Here is an 18,232-nt window from a genome sequence, read left to right as displayed (position 1 = left end):
CATCACCCGCCAGCTTACTGACACTACATGACGCCAATCACCAATAATCAATACCCCCCCTCCACACCGCCATTCCCCCCCACCACACATTCCCATAGCACCTTCTGTCATCCCTGTTTTGCTATCTCACCGACCGTTTAATATCAGACATTATCTACCCCCAAAAAGATGCCTCCAACCGCTTCCGCCGGCTTCTACTGTCGGAAGCGCCACTGGACCACATTCCTTTAGAGTAGCACTACAAAATGCCCGCTCCATCACAAATAAATCATTTATTTGGAATGATATATTTACATCGAAAAAATTAGATCTTCTGTTTCTCACGGAGACATGGCAAAAAAGCGAGGATTATACCTCCCTGATCGAGCTCTGCCCAGCTGACTGTGCCTTCATGTGTGCCCCCAGGAACACGGGTCAAGTCGGGGGTGGCCTAGCAGTGGTTCACAAAAACTGCTTATTAACACGGACAGTGAACCCTGGTTCCTTCTCCTCCTTTGAGATGTTAATGGCAAAAGTTGGACGCTCCAATCCTTTTTATTGTATTTTAATTTATCGCCCTCCCGGTCCAAACAGTTCTTTTTTATCCGAATTTAGTGATTTTTTAACCTCTATCATTAAATTTGAAAGGGTCCTGATGTTAGGTGATTTTAATTATCACATTAATGACACTACTAACAGCTGTGCTGTTAATTTTTTAAATATTACTGAATCTTTTAATTTTATTCAGCATGTGTCAGGCCCCACACACATAAAGGGAAATACTCTGGACCTTGTCTTCTCATTAGGTTTAGACATCCTCGATGTCTGCACTGAGGAACTCTCTGTGACTGATCATTATTTTATTTCTTTTAATCTGTCTTTTAATTCCAACTGTTTAATTGGTAAGAAAGAGAAGCAATCACGTTTTTTAAATCAGTCTTCTATGGAAAAATTCGCTTCCGCTTTTGACAGCAAACTAGTTTTAGGACCGCCCTTGCAAATAGATGCTGAGAGCCTGCTTAACTCTTTTAATTCTCACTGTTTGGTCATTTTAGATAAGGTTGCTCCACTTAAAACTAGATTTGTTCCCTCTGTAAACTCCTCCCCTTGGTTGACAGAGGCGACTCGCTCCTTTAAACGGAGATGCCGAAAAGCAGAACGCCTCTGGAAAGCCACCAAGCTCCAGGCCGACCGTATTATTTTAAGAGAACTTTTAATTCAGTACAATTATTTAGTCAAGGATGTGCGAGCTTCTTATTTTGCCAATATTATCGCCTCTAGCAAGCGAAATCCCAAAATCCTTTTCAATACAATTAATAACATTGTCAGCCCTCCCCTTCCCACTGTCCCAGTCTTCTCTAATGAAGACTGTAACGATTTTCTATTATTTTTTGTAGACAAGGTAGACAAAGTTAGAGCTAACATTACCCCCTCCTCCTCTCCCCTCCCTCCCTGCCCTACTCGGCAGCCAACTATGTGCAACTTCTCCCCTATCTCCCTGCAAGAACTGACCGACCTTGTGAGGTCAATGAAATTGTCTTCCTGTCCACTAGACATCTTGCCCACTTCCATGCTAAAGGACGTTTTTAACACAGTAGGCCCGTGCCTACTCTCAATTATAAACTCCTCACTGACTTCTGGCCGTGTCCCAGCTAATTTTAAACAGGCAATTATTCAACCACTCCTCAAAAAACCGAACCTGGACCCATCATTACCGTTAAACTACAGGCCAATCTCCAAATTATCTTTCATATCCAAAATTTTAGAAAAAGCAGTGGCCAGTCAGCTCAATAACCTACTAATTCAACACAATATCTGTGACAAATTTCAATCAGGATTCCGTCAAAAGCACTCTACAGAAACAGCCCTTCTTAGAGTCACAAGCGACATAAGAATGTCATCCGATGTTGGCGACTGCTCCATCCTGGTGCTGCTAGACCTTAGTGCAGCCTTCGACACCGTGGACCATCCTATCCTGGTCGACAGGCTCAGGAAGTGGGTGGGTGTCTCTGGGAGCGCCCTAGATTGGTTCCAGTCGTATCTATCGGACAGGAGCTTCTCAGTGGCCGTTGGTCCATATTCATCCGAATCCACTACACTGACATGTGGTGTTCCACAAGGTTCCGTGCTAGGTCCAATCCTGTTTGCCCTTTACTTACTTCCCCTAGGACCCATCATAAACAGCTTCATCGGTATCTCTTATCACTGTTATGCCGATGATATTCAATTATATTGTTCATTCAAACCAGACAAAATGGATATGATCAGCAAATTGCATGACTGTATATCTGCCATCAAGAACTGGATGGCCAGCAACTTTCTTCAATTAAATGAAGAAAAAACCCAAGTTTTAATCGTTGCCCCAGATAGGGTTGTTGCTGATGTTGCCGACCGTCTTGGGTCTTTAAAAACAAATATATGCTCTAATCCTAGAAATCTTGGCGTTATTTTAGATCAGGCCATGCTTTTAGATAAGCATGTAAATTCTGTCTCCCGTGCCTGCTTTTATCACCTTCGCAATATCGCCAAACTAAGATCAGTTGTTTCATACCCGGAGTTAGAAATGATCATCCATGCATTCATATCATCACGTTTAGATTACTGTAATTCCCTTTTTACCTGTCTCCAAAAATCGTCATTAGACCGCCTGCAACTGGTCCAGAATGCTGCTGCCAGGTTACTGACCAGGTCCAGGAGATCCTGTCATATCACACCCGTCCTGGCCTCTTTGCACTGGCTCCCAGTTAATTTTAGAATACATTTTAAGATTCTTCTAATCACACACAGAACCCTCCATGGCCAGGCACCTCCATATTTATGTGACCTGCTCCAACCTTATGTGCCCAGAAGGTCTCTGAGATCCTCATCTCAAGCCCTGCTGGTTGTTCCTCCCACAAGGCTGAAAACTAAAGGTGATCGAGCCTTTGCTAGTTTTGCACCCAGGCTATGGAATGATCTACCCTTCCACCTAAAATCTGTGGCCTCTGTGGACCTTTTTAGAAAACTTTTAAAGACTCACCTATTTAAACAGGCCTTTACATAGCCTTTTATGATTACCAATCTTAGTGAGTTTGTGTTGCAACATAATCCTGTATTGATTTCTTGATTTTTACCGGCTGACTGGTTAAATGCTGATTGTTGTATTTTGTCTTTTTATTTTTTACTGATAGCCTATGTTCTGCTTTTATTGTTGTGAAGCACTTTGTGACTCTGATGTCTGTGAAAGGCGCTCTACAAATAAAATTTACTTACTTACTTACTAGAACCACTGACATTATTAGCCGGCCTGTCTGCTGCTTTTCTTTTTACTAGGACGCCAGAGGGCGCCAAAGAATCACATTTTAACCCAACTCTTCACTATAGCCTATAGTGAAGAGTTGGGTTAAAATGTAGTCTATATAGTATATCTATAGGACTTATAATAATAATGTTCATTACCAATAGTTCTAATTGCTCTGATTAGACCCCTTACACACTGTCTGTCTTTCTGTCTGTCTGTCTGTCTGTCTGTCTGTCTGTCTGTCTGTCTGTCTGTCTGTCTGTCTGTCTGTCTGTCTGTCTGTCTGTCTGTCTGTCTGTCTGCACACATGTTGTAACCTTACCTGGCAGGTATCCCATCTTCTCAGTGAACACGTTCATAGACACGTTTCCAGATGCAAAGAAGACAACGTTTCTGACCTTACTGCCGTACTGCGGCTCCTGAAATGACACAGTATTCATCTCAGAATCAGTCACCTCCTCAGAATTAGAATCAACTCCATTGTCACATCACAGGTTTACAGGTGTAAAGTGTGTAAAATTCATTTTTGTTATTTTCAGAAAAACGGAAAAGAAAACAAGGGGGGCAAGGAGAAAATAAAATCTAAGATATTTATATACTGTATATATACATAGCATAAGCCAGCTGGTACAGTATGTATGAGGTTAGACATAAGGAGAATGAACATAGCAGCAGATATGTACATGATATTAGACATTAAGGTACTAACGAGTGTCAGCGCATTGTACATGAGAATAAGGTTTGAAAATAGTATCAGTGCATTGTCGGGTTCAACCACATAGTCCACAAGGGACAATGTGAAATTATGTGACACACTCTGCATTATTGTCATCTCCTGCAAAGGAATGACTCAGCATTTACTCCATATACTTACGGCAGCAGTGGCTCAGGGGTAAAGTGGCCGGTAGAGCGGCCGAATGGGCCCAGTTCGAACCCGGCTCCCTAGAGTGTGTCGAAGTGTCCTTGAGCAAAACTCTGAACCCCTATTTCCTCCCGATGAGCAGGTTGGTGCCTTGCGTGGTTTCCTCCGCCATCGGTGTATGAATGTGTGTGTGAATGGGTGAATGTAATGCACAATCTATGTAAAGCGCTTTGGATAAAAGCGCTATATAAATGCACCATTTACCTCTGCAACATTTTGTATACCGAGAATCCGGGATACTGTTAGATCAGCTAAGAACTTTTTTTTTAATATCGTTGCTGTCGGGCAGAACCCTCCTATCTCCAAATTCTAACTTTTATTTTTTTTGTAAATTAACGTCCTACTTGATCATACTACAAATACAGTGTCACTCAAAAGCATCAGAACGCGAAGCGTCGCGTTCCGAGCTTGTGGATTTGCTACTTTTGATGCTTTTGAATTTGAATCCTGAAAAGTAACAGTTTTGGACATATAAGGTTTTCACCCGACACGACAGAGACAATATGTAATATGTATTAGAAAGTAACTTCCCCAACACTGACCATGAGTCCAGGCAGGGTCATGTCTGCTTGGGAGACAAAGGTGAACTGGGTTTTGGCTCTGCTTGGTATCCTCATGGATCTGCTCAGCTTGGCCTCCAGCGAATGAACCACCTTGTCTATGTTGCTCTTGAAGGTGGATGGCAGACTCACACAGCAAGAGAGGCATAGTCATGGTCAAACAAAATGCATAAACCTCACATGTAAGTAAGTAACCATGTCCTCTGTGTCAGTGGTTCTGACAATGGGGTCCACAAACTTTAACCCTATTTTATACAGTACTTCGGCTATATTCACATAGTGAGCTTGTAGATCGGCTATTTGAAAAATCTAGAAACTTTTTTATATATATTTTTTACATTTCTCTTATGGGGGTCCCTGGTACAATATCTTTTCAGATGGGGATCGGCAGCCAAATATATATATATCTGGAGGTCCTTGACATGAAAATTCTCTATGTTCTGTAGCTACCTGTCAGGTATCTGGAAGGTGAAAGGATACACGTGGCGGCCTGGTCCAATCTTCTGGGGATCTTTAAACAAGGTCACATGGTTATGGCCCAATCACCAAGTCTAAACAAAGTCAAATGGTTATTGTATGAATGTATTCATTATTGTGGGCAAGCACACCCATGATGTTCTCACTATTTATTTATTCTCCCCAAAACTTTGGCACCTAACTACTCCTACATATTTACACCTAGAAACACCATTCAAACTTTAACATGTTCAGCGAACTGTGGAATCGTGTTCCCGTACATTCATGTTTTGTAGTTTTTAGAAATATTTCACTTTAAAAGTTCAGAGAATTATAATTATTAGTTATTCTATTTATAGTGGCTCATAGGAATTTATAGACTACGTGACAACCAGGAATAGATTGGTGACCACCGGAGAGTCGGGTGACAGCCGGAATATAGACGGCATCCGGGAGCAGTTTGGGTTGGCGCCCCAGTCTGTGTCTTCCGTGAGGAAGAAGCCCAACAAATCCACGGTGAGGCCTTTGGGAGGACCATTCAAGTAAGACGCAAGGGAGCCTGCAGTACCACCACGGGCCATGGTGGTCATTGCAGTACCATCACGGGCCAAGACACCATCACACCAGAATGAAATGTTTGGAGCAGGGGAGTCTGGTGCAACGCTCAGGTCCTGGACCTGGTGAGACGAAGGAGGAGCCCGGCCAGGAGTCAACCCACAGAGCCTAGTCCCTCCACGTGCCAGAGCCTCCCCGAGTCCCGGCAGAGTATTTCCGGAGAAGCGGACTGAGTGGCCCTGTCTTGCCCTATAGGACTGACCGTGGGTAGCTACTGGGACGTAAGTCGAGGCTTGATCAACCTTGGCTGGGTCACCTGGGGGAGGGTGTATGTTGCGAGACCCGAAACATCCTATGACCCCAGGCTACAACACTGATGATACGTCCCAGGTGCATCCATGTGATGTTTTTCGTTATAGTTATTCTATTTATAGTGGCTCATAGGAATTTATAGACTACGTGACAACCAGGAATAGATTGGTGACCACCGGAGAGTCGGGTGACAGCCGGAATATAGACGGCATCCGGGAGCAGTTTGGGTTGGCGCCCCAGTCTGTGTCTTCCGTGAGGAAGAAGCCCAACAAATCCACGGTGAGGCCTTTGGGAGGACCATTCAAGTAAGACGCAAGGGAGCCTGCAGTACCACCACGGGCCATGGTGGTCATTGCAGTACCATCACGGGCCAAGACACCATCACACCAGAATGAAATGTTTGGAGCAGGGGAGTCTGGTGCAACGCTCAGGTCCTGGACCTGGTGAGACGAAGGAGGAGCCCGGCCAGGAGTCAACCCACAGAGCCTAGTCCCTCCACGTGCCAGAGCCTCCCCGAGTCCCGGCAGAGTATTTCCGGAGAAGCGGACTGAGTGGCCCTGTCTTGCCCTATAGGACTGACCGTGGGTAGCTACTGGGACGTAAGTCGAGGCTTGATCAACCTTGGCTGGGTCACCTGGGGGAGGGTGTATGTTGCGAGACCCGAAACATCCTATGACCCCAGGCTACAACACTGATGATACGTCCCAGGTGCATCCATGTGATGTTTTTCGTTATAATGGAAGTCAATGGAAGATTTTGGTACTCCTTCATACTTTCACCTAGAAACTCCATTCACAATTTAAACAATTCAGCTTACTGTGGACTGGACACACATGCCTGAACGTTTTACTTTGAAATGTTTTGTAGTTTAACTTTGAAAACTTAAGTGATAAAACTTTGGACCCTCTCCCCATGCCTTCATACTTTCACCTAGAAACTTGATTCACAATTACAAAATTCCACCTTACTGTGGACATGCACGCTTTGAGATTTGCGGTTGTACTATAGAAAAATTGAAATGTGATTTGAACAGAGCTCCCTGTGCAATGGTGGTGTTCCTGGACTTCAAGAAGGCGTTTGACACCGTCTGTCACCAGGTCCTCCTGTCCAAATTAACACATTTTAATTTTTCCCCAGAAGCTATACAATGGTTTAGTTCCTATCTATCCACCAGAAAACAGTGTGTAAGTGTAAACAGTGTTAAATCCCCCTACCACACCTGTTCGGTCGGTGTCCCCCAGGGCTCAATACTGGGTCCAATTCTGTTCTCACTGTACATAAATGACCTACCTGAAGTATGTAATAAACTACATGTCCAGATGTATGCAGATGATGCCGTTGTACTTGCCCATGGTAAAAGCTATGCAGAGGTGTCAATAATCTTAACCTCAGCTCTGACAGGCATTCAAGACTGGCTTATAGATTCATGTCTGCTCTTGAATGCCAAAAAGACAGTCTGCATGGCCTTCTCCAAAAGACCAGTTGTGTTGGAGTCCTCAAATGTGTTTCTGGGTGGGGAGGAACTTGAACTTGTCCCAGAGTTCAAGTACCTCGGAGTCATACTAGACTCAACCCTAACTTTTAAAAAACATGTGAAGAAAGTCACAAATACGATTAAATTCAACCTTCAAAATTTTAAACAAATTAGACCCTTCCTGACAGTTGGAGCTGCCAGATCGTATCTTCACTGTATGATCCTATCACACATTGAGTACTGTTTTACAAACTGGTCTTGCACAGGCGTGACGATCCTAAAACCCATCGAACAGCTCTACAAAAGTGCGCTCAAGGTGTTTGACAGGAAGCCTCACTCTTATCATCATTGTAACATACTCAGGAGGCTCAATTTTTTTAGCTTCGACAATTTCAAAAAGTTCAAACAGGTTGGGGTCATATACAAGACCTTACATGGTCTGTGCCCGCCCCCCCTAAGGGAATTCATTAAAAGGAAGCCTGAAAGAGGAATCAGTACCAGAGCAACCACTCGAGGAGATTGTGAAGTGCCGCACCGGCAAACAACCTTCGGTCAAAATGTCCTCTCAGTACAGGGTTGTGTAGCATGGAATGGCCTTCCTCTACATATACGGGATTGTGCTACATTTCCATCTTTTAAATTCAATGTGAAAAGATGGTTGCTTGAAAACCAAAGCTGCAACCATTTGTGATCATATTTTAGGTTTTTTTTAGGCTATGTGATGTAATGTAATTGTATTTCTCCGTTTGTCTGTTTTCTGATGTTATTGTTTTTATGTTTTTATGTTTTGTGTGAGGACTGCGGATGAAAATTAGCATCTTTGCTAAATCCGGTGTATTTACGTTCATGTGACGTTCATTAATATGCTCTGTCCTGTCTAAATAAACAAATAAAGTAAAGTAAAAAACTGATGCTCACCCTACCCTAACTAACTCTCATCCTAGAAACGGATGGCTGTTCACCGTATTTGTGACCTCTGTGCATCTTTGTTGACACTTTAAGAATCCACCCTGGACAATTTACTCACAATGTAAGCCCCCCCCAATCTGCTGTGGGCTCCAACCACTCAGTCTAAGGAGAATTTTCTGCCTTCAACGTTGTACTGTAAAGAGAGATGTTTTGTCACAGTGGTGACCAGAGAATGTCATTGATTTGTTTGTTTGGGGTATCGAGGACTTTCTTCCGTCCTCAGATCTCCCCACACGGATCCAGTACAACCGAGAGTTTCTTCTCCATCTGGAGAAAGACTATGATCCTCCGTTGGACTTTAATCCACCCAATTTGGATGATTTCCGGAGTATGGATATGGACCCGCGATTGAGGGATTCTGCCGGTGGATCACGGCGCATTCCAGGGATTAGGAAGCGGGGGAGGAGAGGTGGCGCACGGTTAAAGGTAAAGAACCAGCCCCTGTCACGTATACCTCTTCCCTCTATTATCCTTTCTAACGTCCGATCCCTGCGTAACAAAACTGGGATACTGCAGGCACGGGTCAAATTGTGCCATGAATTCAGAGATGCGTGTATCCTAGCGTTAACTGAAACTTTTCTGGAAGAAAGAGACACAGATATGGAACTTAAGATCGACGGATTCGGCGAGCCAATCCGTCTGGATCGAGACGCTGTGATCACGGACAAGTCGACGGGCGGGGGTGTGTGCCTATATATAAATGAGCGGTGGTGTAAAAACGTGATTATAAGAGAGAGGATCTGTACAGCTGATCTGGAGCTGCTCTCCGTCTCACTACGCCCTCAGTATCTGCCACGCGAATTCCCCCAGCTGTTTGTCACTGTCGTGTATATCCACCCGAAAGCAAACAGGAGTAATGCATGTGAACGGATTCACCAAGTAACCCAGAGGCTTCAATCTATATCGGTCCGTGTACGTTCTGGCAGTTGGATTTTCTTTTGTAAACCACAAACAGAAATCCGCCCATTGTGCTCATTTTTCATTTTTCATTTTTCATTTAGGGTCGCATCGGTTCTTTCGCTCCCGTTCGCTCCCGTGTTTCATTTTTCATTCTTCATTTAAAAACAAGTTACGTTCGTTTCGCTCCCGTCTTTCATTTTTCATTCTTCAATAAAAAATAAAAAATGAAACGTAAGAAAACAGGGTTTTGCTTTTTCATTCTTTCATTTCTCGATCTTAATCAAAGATACTGTAAAGACAAGACCAGAAGCGGAAGTAGATTTAGTACTTGAAAATAAAAGTGTATATATATATATATATTAAATATAATTTTATTATACCGTATAGGCTACATGATTATAACATTACTATGGCTACATCAATGTTAGACAGATGGACATATAGATAGATAGATAGATAGATAGATAGATAGATAGATAGATAGATAGATAAAGATAGATAGATAATATAAATATATTATACTGTAGGCTACACGGTTATAACATAAACATAATTATGATAGGCTATATTATTATATTAGGCTATTAACATTATGCAAGCTAATTATATTTACCATGGTTACGTCAATAAGAAGACAGACACTGTCTGTCTGTCTGTCTGTCTGTCTGTCTGTGTCTGTCTGTCTGTCTGTCGGACGGACGGACGGGCAGATATAGGCCTACGTGATTCTCTTCTTTTCATTTAGACATGCGTTTTTCATCCAAAATGTGTGTTATATTTATATTATTTAGTTGCAGCATGATTAATTAATAGCAATATTACGGAATAGGAAAACAGAAACAAATCTACCTATATAATTTGAACTTGGAAAGTTGGGTTGAGACTTGAGAGCTATAGGCGTCGCTACTCATTGAACCATCGAAATGACATCTCTGCTGACGTTTTAATCGGATACAGCATAGGTGGGCACTAGGGACATCTGGGCACCAGGAAGAGTGGGTACTATGTGCACTGCCTGTGAGATTGAATTCTTTATTAACAATGATTATTAACACCAGTTTTCCCGGTGCCCAGTCTTCCTGGTGCCCAGATTTCCCTAGCGCCCACTCTTCTCCACCCCTAAGTGCCCACTCTTCCAAGTGCCCACATGTCCCTAATGCCCACTCGTCCAAGGTGCCCAGTTATCCCTAGTGCCCAGAATGTTTTGGTGCCCACCTATCCTGGCTGTTACCGTTACTAGCCTATACATAAATAATCTTCAAATAACTCGTAGCTGCTTTCACTAATGCCCTGTCAGTCATCAGTGTAAGGGTTTGACAATATTATGCCCGTAGAAAGCACTGCCGTCTGCAACGATGAAGCAGCCTTATAAAGCTCAGCAGGTCATGTTATAGACCTACTACTACAGCATGTTAGATTTCCTCAATACACAATAATAAACATCTGCAGATGTTCTATCAGACAGTGGTTGCAGCGTCCTTTTCTATGCTTTGGTGCGCTGGGGAGGCAATATAGGCAAAGGGACACACTCAGACTGGACAGACTGAGGGTATCATACGTGCGCTCCCGGTGCTATCTATCTATCTACAGTATCTATCTAATGCAGTAACCTAAAACAATTTTTTTTTAAATGAAGCCACTCATTGTCATCAAGTGTTTCAGAATCGGTATAAACAAAACGTGAATACTATCAATACAAAAGATACAATGCAACTTTGGACTGGTACATCAGAGCTTATCAATATTCGGTGTCTGTCTGTCTGTCTGGATGGACGGACGGACGGACTTACGGACAGATTGATAAGTAGACTTGATTATAGCCAATATATTATTTTATTTTCATTTACACATGCGTCTTTTCACCCAAAATGTGTGTTATATTATTTACTTGTAGCATGGTTAATTATAGTCCCTGTTTGCGTAGCCCCCAAATCGGGCTCCCCAAGTTTTGCTCGCTGTGTGAACTGTTCAAAGACGCAACAACAAGCTCCATACTAGCACTCAGTGGTACCGTACTGGTGCGTCTCTGACCGTTTCTGTCTGTCTGTCTGTCTGTCTGTCTGTCTGTCTGTCTGTCTGTCTGTCTGTCTACTCTGTCTACAGTAGGCCTACATAGAAGGATATAGACCTATGTATAATACGCTACAATATTCAGACCCTGCCCTATGGCACACAGTGCCTGTGATGGGATCATTCCTTACAAATGGTTACATACGGTTGTAGCCTATGTTTGTCATAATTGTAATACTTTTGGAATAATCACCATGAACGATCGAGCTCAATCTCTCCCCTCCATTGCGCACTGGAGTCTGGACGTTTGGTTGTTCATTGATTACAAGTTACACAAATAACACAAATAACCTCTTGCATTATATGGTCAATAACGCCAAAAAAAAGAGGGGAATTGTTAAACCAGTAGAGAACAAATAGGGCTCTAATCATTATGATTATAGCTCTATTGGTTAAATATCTCCCCCTCTTTTTTGGCATTATTTGTGTAAAAATAATAAAGTAATGCAAAATCCAGAGCTGATGTGCATACCCACGGGCCACGGCAATGTGCAGGATGTCATTTTACAGGTTTTGAATTCATTCAATACATTTTACATATTCTACTGGTGAGAATCAATAGCGTTGCGCCTCGACAACCTGTGGGTTTCAAACGGTAGAAGCATGCACAGTGGCGTTTTAAATGTAGAACTATTGCAATCCCATATTTGACCACCAGGCGAAGGCCGCTTCAATGTTCTACCGTGGCTCTTGGTGCCACCTCCTACCAATACAATATTAACTACCCCCCACAGTTAAGAGGTTCACATCTCACTCTGGGCAGATCTGTTCTTTTCGGTTTCCTCGATTGCCATGGCTGGTACACACTGTATGACTTAAAGTCGTCAGGTTGTATTACTATTAATCATACTGCAACTAAAGCCAACACATTTTGGATGAAAAAGCTGATGTCTAAATTAAATAGATTGGCTAAAGTACATGTATGCATCTTGATATATCTGAGAGCATACAAATGGACCCTGGACCCATTTGATTCCATTTGTACATTCAGAGTTACAGACACATAAGGGTCCATTTGGTTCCTAAGTATCAATAATTTGGCTGGGGACCCCCTGGAACCCCCTCAAGGACCCCTGGGGGTCCCCGGACCCCACTTTGAGAACCACTGGCCTACAGCATAATATCTATATATATAATTTTATTGTGTATTGAGGAAATCTAACATGCTGTAGTAGGTCTACCTGCTGAGCAACTATATAAGGCTGCTTCATCGTTGCAGACGGCAGTGCTTTCTACGGGCATAATATTGTCAAACCCTTACACTGATGACTGACAGGGCATTAGTGAAAGCAGCTACCAGTTATTTGAAGATATTAATCTGTTCCGCTATATAGGCCATTTAAATTGTAGGCTACTGTGTGGAAATAACTGCAGTGTGTATTTATGTATAGGCTAGTAACGGTAACAGCCAGGATAGGTGGGCACCAAAACATTCTGGGCACTAGGGATAACTGGGCACCTTGGACGAGTGGGCATTAGGGACATGTGGGCACTTGGAAGAGTGGGCACTTAGGGGTGGAGAAGAGTGGGCGCTAGGGAAATCTGGGCACCAGGAAGACTGGGCACCGGGAAAACTGGTGTTAATAATCATTGTTAATAAAGAATTCAATCTCACAGGCAGTGCACACAGTACCCACTCTTCCTGGTGCCCAGAATTTCGATGGTTCAATGAGTAGCGACGCCTATAGCTCTCAAGTCTCAACCCAACTTTCCTGGTTCGAATTATATAGGTATATTTGTTTTCCTATTCCGTAATATTGCTATTAATTAATCATGCTGCAACTAAATAATATAAATATAACACACATTTTGGATGAAAAAACGCATGTCTAAATGAAAAGAAGAGAATCACGTAGGCCTATATCTGCCCGTCCGTCCGTCCGTCCGTCCGTCCAACCGACAGACAGACAGACAGAGAGACAGACAGACAGACATAGATCTGTCTGTCTTCTTATTGACGTAACCATGGTAAATATAATTAGCTTGCATAATGTTAATAGCCTAATATAGTAATATAGCCTATCATAATTATGTTTATGTTTTAACTGTGTAACCTACAGTATAATATATTTATATTATCTATTTATCTATCTATATATCTATATATATATATATATATATATATATATATATATATATATATATATATATATATATATATATATATATATATATATATCTATATGTCCATCTGTCTAACATTGATGTAGCCATAGTAATGTTATAATCATGTAGCCTACGGTATAATAAATTTATATTTAATATATATATATATTCACTTTTATTTTTAAGTACTAAATCTACTTCCGCTTCTGGTCTTGTCTTTACAGTATCTTTGATTAAGATCGAGAAATGAAAGAATGAAAAAGCAAAACCCTGTTTTCTTACGTTTCATTTTTAATTTTTTATTGAAGAATGAAAAATGAAAGACGGGAGCGAAACGAACGTAACTTGTTTTAAAATGAAGAATGAAAAATTAAACACGGGAGCGAACGGGAGCGAAAGAACCGACGCGACCCTAAATGAAAAATGAAAAATGAAAAATGAGCGCAATGGGCGGATTTCTGTTTGTGGTTTCCAAAAGAAAATCCAACTGCCAGAAAGTACACAGACCTATATCTCCCGATGCCCCTAATATTGTTCTTGGAGACATGAATCACTGTACATTGTCAGATACTCTACATACTGGACTTGTGTTATGGCAACATTAAGAACGCTTATAAGTCCATCTCGCTCCACCCCTTGGGATCTTCTGATCACAACTGTGTGCATCTCATCCCTGTTTATCGCACCGTGCTGAAAAGGAAGAAGGTACAGACTATCCGGGTAAAGGACTGGAGGAATGATGACGCCTGTCTGTCTCTACAGGGTTGTCTGGACTGCACTGATTGGGACATGTTTAAACAGTCGTGTAATGACATTGATGAACTCACTGATGTTATTTGTAGCTGGATATCTTATTGTGAGAACACAGTGATCCCTGTCAAAACTGTCAAGATTTATCCTAACAGCAAGCCATGGGTATCTAAGTCACTTAAAGGGCTATTGCAAAAAAAGGAAAAGGCATTTAAAGGGTCTACACCATGAAAATCACTTTTTTCTTGGTTTTTTGTATTTTTTGGGGTCCCCAGTGTCTCTTGTACCCCAAAAAATGTTTTTTTTTTTAATTCAGTCATTCCTTCTCATTTCATGGATTTCCAGAATGGGCGTGTCTGAACAGGCGATCTCAGAATGGAAATGTTTATGATGTCACAAACATTATTGATGGCAAACCCAATGTTAAATGAAAAGTGCCCGAATCGCTCCGAAACTTTTTCTACCCCCCCTAAGTGGGGGTCTACGAACAAATACTTCGGGCTCGGATTTTGGCTCCGCCCCCCGGAAGTGGGTGAAACAGGCACCTCAAACACTTGGTGGAATTGTTCAAAAATGTTCAAAGTGTTTTTTTTTCGATTTTGTATTTTTCTTAGATGCTTCTTTTTATGCAGAATTTTTCCATTTTTTTTTTCTTTTTTTTAATATTTTTTTTAAATATTTTTTTGTATTAACAGACAGAATTGCTCAGTAGCCCCCCCCTGCCCAAGAGGACGTTTTGGTATTGCAGCTGAAAGCGCTGTATAAGCCAGAGACAATTGGCTTGGGATGAGTATATCTGAGTGATGATTTAGGCTCAAACCTTTTGAAAAAGGTTTGAGGGACATACACCATATGATATTAAATATCAAATATTTTTTTTTAATTCATGGTGTAGCTCCTTTAAAGAAGGGAACCTTATAGAAATGCACAATATAGAGAAAGAGATAAAAACGAGAAATCAGGGCTGGAAAAATGAGGTATAAAGACAAAATAGAAAATCAGCTCAGGATGAATAATCTGGGTTCTGCCTGGAGTAGTATGAAAACTATTGTAGGACTTAAAGAAGAGGGTAGGACTAACATACAGCTTAGTGGCTATAATTCAGATCTGCAGCTAGCAGAGGAATTTAATGAGTTCTATACCAGATTTGATGTGCATGATTTCAAAGGGCAACATTCTGAGCTTAGGAAGGGGTTGGTGAAATCTAGGGTTCATGACCTCTCCTTTGATGAACATAGTGTGACCACGTGTTTTAAAAGGTGTAAACCTAAGAAAAGTCCAGGCCCAGACAATATAGGTGGCCGTCTGCTTACTATCTGTGCAGAACAGCTAGGCCCTATTTTCTATTTTATTTTTCAGCTGTCTCTTACTCAGCAGAAGGTGCCATCTTTATGGAAGCGATCCATTGTGGTGCCGGTTGCCAAGGGTCCTCGTCCCAAAGCTCTCAATGACTTCAGGCCTGTGGCCTTAACCTCTTTGGTTATGAAGTCATTTGAGAGGCTTGTTAAGGATGAGCTCTTGGCAATAACTGAGTGTTGCCTGGACCCCTTGCAATTTGCATACAGGGCTAAGAGAGGAGTGTCCGATGCTACCATCACCTTACTGAACCTTCTATTTTCACACCTGGAAGTTAGCAAAACACATGCTAGGCTGCTTTTTGTTGACTTCTCATCAGCCTTTAACACTATTCAGCCACACATACTAGTTGAAAAATGAGTTAACAACTTTGGCTTAGATTCAGGTATTATTGGTTGGGTTCTTGATTTTCTCACAAATAGAACCCGTACGGGTGAATGGTAAATTGTCTGGAGAACTAACATCATCCACCGGCTCACCCCAAGGTTGTGTTCTTTCCCCACTCTTGTATATCCTGTATACCAATGATTGTAGGAGTCAACATGACAATAGACACATTGTTAAATTTGCAGATGATTCTGTGATTGTTAGTCTTTTGAGTGATAGTGAAGCCAGTCATGGCCCAGTTGTAGATGACTTTATTTCTTGGTGTGAAGATGCATTCCTACAACTGAATGTCACAAAGACTAAAGACATGTGTATTGATTTTAGACGATCTCCACCAGCTTCTCAGAGTAGTGTCATAAATGGCCAGACAGTGGATTTGGTAACCACTTATAAATATCTCGGCTCCATTATTGACGATCGTCTGAAATTTGACTTCAATACTGAAATGGTGTGTAAGAAAGGTCAACAGCGCCTCTTCTGTTTAAGGAAGCTAGCCAAATTTCAGGTGGACAAGTCACTGATGATTTTATTCTACAGAGCTTTCATAGAGTCTGTTATTTCATTTGCTGCCATTTGTTGGTATGGAAACCTTGGCAATAAACAGAAAAATGCCCTTAACAGGGTTGTGAGGGGGGCCAGCAAGATTGTGGGGGCACAATTTAGCTGTCTGAGTCATATATATGACCAGCAGGTGCTTAAAAAAGCATCTTCTATTATGGCAGACAGCTCTCACCCCCTAAATCCTGCATATGAATTCTTGCCTTCCGGCCAAAGGTTAAAGACCCCTGTAGCTAAAATTCTCATTTGTACCTAATTCCATTCGTGCCATCAATAACAGCAGCAGGAGGAGGTAGCTATGAGTAGCTATTATTATCTGGATCTTGTGATTATGTCTATGTCTATGTGTGTCTTGTGTATGTATGTTTACTGTTTGTTGGAGTTTCTTACTTTCTCACTATCTGCTGTAACATAAGTTGCCCAATTTGGGACATAATAAACTTGAACTTGAACTTGAACTTGATCCTATGCCTACAACCTTTGAGAAGCATTTGCAGTGTCAGAAGCAGTGTCAGAAGCAGTGTCAGTCTACCTTATGTGGATTATGCAGTCGACACGCACTGACACCTTAACTAACGTCCATAAGTATATCTTGCACAGTATTCATTGCTGCTATGCTCACGCACCTTCTATATCTTATCTCAGGTACTAGTGTAATATGTAGATAACTTGTTTTGTTTTTTTGTTCTCTTGCATTCTCCTTTTCCACTTGCCCCCCCTTCTTCCTCCCCTTCTTCTTTCCATGGAAATAACGTTACGATGGGAACTATGCACGAAAACAAATTTCACCCACTTTTTTACTTCTGTAAACCTGTGATGTGACAATAAACCTGATTCTGATTCTGATTCGTCGAGAGCAACGATCAAATGATTCACGCTTGCATGTGTGCATGTAACCTTTGGTTTAATCTCTCAAATCTTGGGTATTGTCTGATCTCACTGATCATTCATAAATACAAGCTGTATACGCAGCGGGTGCAGCTCACATACAGGAAATGCAAAACCACAAAAGGCCTCTGCCTGCTGCAAGCCTTTGAGTGCACCTCAGCAGTCATTTCAACCAGTGAATACCATATTCCTTCTTTAGGCAAATCAAGTGATAAAATAATTTTAAGCCTAGATCCTAAAGTGGGCTGTTCAACATAAATTATGTTCTAATTAATTTCCATATGTTCAACACCCTCTCTCATACATTTATGTTGAAACAAGACATGACTCAGTCATGTATACCAGCATGCCTTCTGTTGTAACACAGCCTAACATAGTAGGACCGAATTTAGCTGAAATGACTACATTACCCATAATGCACCCTAACAGTGCGTCCACCACGTCGGAGCTGCCATTAAGTTACATCGTGTCCCCATGAGACACAAAACACACAAAATACACCAACACAACACTCTTCAATGGACTAATTAAGTAGCATTGCTATCATTTACCACACTAACGTTCATAAGGTTTGTTGATTAAGTGTTTACACTGATGCTCCAGCCACGGCACCATCGTTAGCGTTAGCCGCATGCTAACGTTAAAGTCTGTTAGCTTAGCTACATGCTAACGGCTCATATTAAGTAACCCCGTGGCCAATAATCAACATA

At 41.8% G+C, this 18,232-nt stretch overlaps 2 protein-coding genes across 2 annotated transcripts in view; both read right to left on the bottom strand.

Moving 5' to 3' along the window:
* Window positions 1–18,232, bottom strand: part of LOC308089554 (arrestin domain-containing protein 3-like) — a 40,378-nt gene that overhangs the window by 3,447 nt on the left and 18,699 nt on the right. The gene's annotated exons all lie outside the window — the stretch shown is intronic.
* The window catches only part of LOC308089557 (arrestin domain-containing protein 3-like), a 38,345-nt gene that overhangs the window by 14,861 nt on the left and 5,252 nt on the right, over window positions 1–18,232 (bottom strand). Inside the window, exon 2 of the mRNA XM_080434347.1 lies at window positions 5,192–5,292. The gene's annotated coding sequence lies outside the window, so the exon portion shown is untranslated. The remainder of the gene's footprint in view (window positions 1–5,191; window positions 5,293–18,232) is intronic.

The sequence above is a fragment of the Gymnoscopelus braueri genome (genome assembly GCF_963280865.1).
Source record: "Gymnoscopelus braueri genome assembly, chromosome: 7".
Taxonomy (NCBI): domain Eukaryota; kingdom Metazoa; phylum Chordata; class Actinopteri; order Myctophiformes; family Myctophidae; genus Gymnoscopelus; species Gymnoscopelus braueri.
The sequence above is the reverse complement of the archived record's forward strand: the minus strand, read 5'-3'. Positions and strand labels throughout refer to the sequence as shown.